Below are 2,500 nucleotides of genomic sequence, written 5' to 3' on the forward strand. Positions count from 1 at the left end.
TTCAAATTCAAATTTAAATTCAAAATCCAAATTCAAATTCAAATTCAAATTCAAATTCAAATTCAAATTCAAAATCCAAATTCAAATTCAAATTCAAATTAAAATTCAAATTCAAAATTCAAATTCAAATTCAAATTCGAATTCAAATTCAAATTCAAATTCAAATTCAAAATTCAAAGTCAAATTCAAATTCAAATTCAAATTCAAATTCAATTTTGAATTCAAATTCAAATTCAAATTCAAAATTCAAATTCAAATTCAAATTCAATTTTGAATTCAAATTCAAATTCAAATTCAAAATTCAAATTTAAATTCATATTCAAATTCAAATTCAAAATTCATATTTAAATTCAAATTCAAAATTCAAATTTAAATTCAAATTCAAATTCAAATTCAAATTCAATCTCAAAATTCAAAGTCAAATTCAAATTCAAATTCAAATTCAAATTCAAATTCAAATTCAAAATTCAAAATTCAAATTCAAATTCAAATTCAAATTCAAATTCAAATTCAAATTCAAATTCAAATTCAAAATTCAAAATTCAAATTCAAATTCAAATTTGAATTCAAATTCAAATTCAAATTCAAATTCAAATTCAATTTCAAATTCAAATTCAAATTCAAATTCAAATTCAAATTCAAATTCAAATTCAAATTCAAATTCAAATTCAAATTCAAATTCAAATTCAAATTCAAAATTCAAAATTCAAATTCAAATTCAAATTCAAATTCAAATTCAAATTCAAAATTCAACTTCAATTTCAAATTCAAATTCAAATTCAAATTCAAATTCAAATTGAAAATTCAAATTCAAATTCAAATTCAAATTCAAATTCAAATTCAAATTCAAATTCAAAATTCAAATTCAAATTCAAATTCAAATTTGAATTCAAATTCAAATTCAAAATTCAAATTCAAATTCAAAATTCAAATTCAAATTCAAATTCAAATTCAAATTCAAATTCAAAATTCAAATTCAAATTCAAATTCAATCTCAAAATTCAAAGTCAAATTCAAATTCAAATTCAAAATTCAAATTCAAATTCAAATTCAAATTCAAATTCAAATTCAAATTCAAATTCAAATTCAAATTCAAAATTCAAAATTCAAATTCAAATTCAAATTCAAATTCAAATTCAAATTCAAATTCAAATTCAAAATTCAAATTCAATTTCAAATTCAAATTCAAATTCAAATTCAAATTCAAATTCAAATTTAAATTCAAATTCAAATTCAAAATTCAAATTCAAATTCAAAATTCAAATTCAAATTCAAATTCAAAGTTCAAATTCAAATTCAAATTCAAAAATTCAAATTCAAATTCAAATTCAAATTCAAATTCAAATTCAAATTCAAATTCAAAATTCAAATTCAAATTCAAATTCAAATTCAAATTCAAACTCAAATTCAAATTCAAATTCAAATTCAAATTCAAAATTCAAATTCAAATTCAAATTCAAATTCAAATTCAAAATTCAAATTCAAATTCAAATTCAATTTCAAAATTCAAATTCAAATTCAAATTCAAATTCAAATTCAAATTTAAATTCAAATTCAAATTCAAATTCAAATTCAAATTCAAATTCAAAATTCAAATTCAAATTCAAATTCAAATTCAAATTCAAAATTCAAATTCAAATTCAAATTCAAATTCAAAATTCAAATTCAAATTCAAATTCAAATTCAAATTCAAATCCAAATTCACATTCAAATTCAAAATTCAAATTCAAATTCAAATTTCAAGTTCAATTTCAAATTCAAAATTCAAATTCAATTTCAAATTCAAAAATTCAAATTCAAATTCTAATTCAAATTCAAATTCAAATTCAAATTCAAAAATTCAAATTCAAATTCAAATTCAAATTCAAAACTTCAAATTCAAAACTTCAAATTTAAATTCAAATTCAAATTCAAATTCAAATTCAAATTCAAATGCAAATGCAAATTCAAATTCAAATTCAAATTCAAATTCAAAAATTCAAATTCAAATTCAAATTCAAATTCAAAACTTCAAATTCAAAACTTCAAATTTAAAATCAAATTCAAATTCAAATTCAAATTCAAATTCAAATGCAAATGCAAATTCAAATTCAAATTCAAATTCAAATTCAAATTCAATTTCAAATTCAAATTCAAATTCAAATTCAAAATTCAAATTCAAATTCAAATTCAAATTCAAAATTCAAATTCAAATTCAAATTCAAATTCAAACTCAAATTCAAATTCAAATTCAAATTCAAATTCAAAATTCAAATTTAAATTCAAATTCAAATTTAAATTCAAATTCAAATTCAAAATTCAAAGTCAAATTCAAATTCAAATTCAAATTCAAATTCAAATTCAAATTCAAATTCAAATTAAAATTCAAATTCAAATTCAAAATTCAAATTCAAATTCAAATTCAAATTCAAATTCAAATTCAAATTCAAAATTCAAATTCAAATTCAAATTCAAATTCAAATTCAAATTCAAAATTCAAATTCAAATTCAAATTCAAAAT

This window comes from Venturia canescens, chromosome 2 (assembly GCF_019457755.1).
Source record: "Venturia canescens isolate UGA chromosome 2, ASM1945775v1, whole genome shotgun sequence".
NCBI classification, from domain to species: domain Eukaryota; kingdom Metazoa; phylum Arthropoda; class Insecta; order Hymenoptera; family Ichneumonidae; genus Venturia; species Venturia canescens.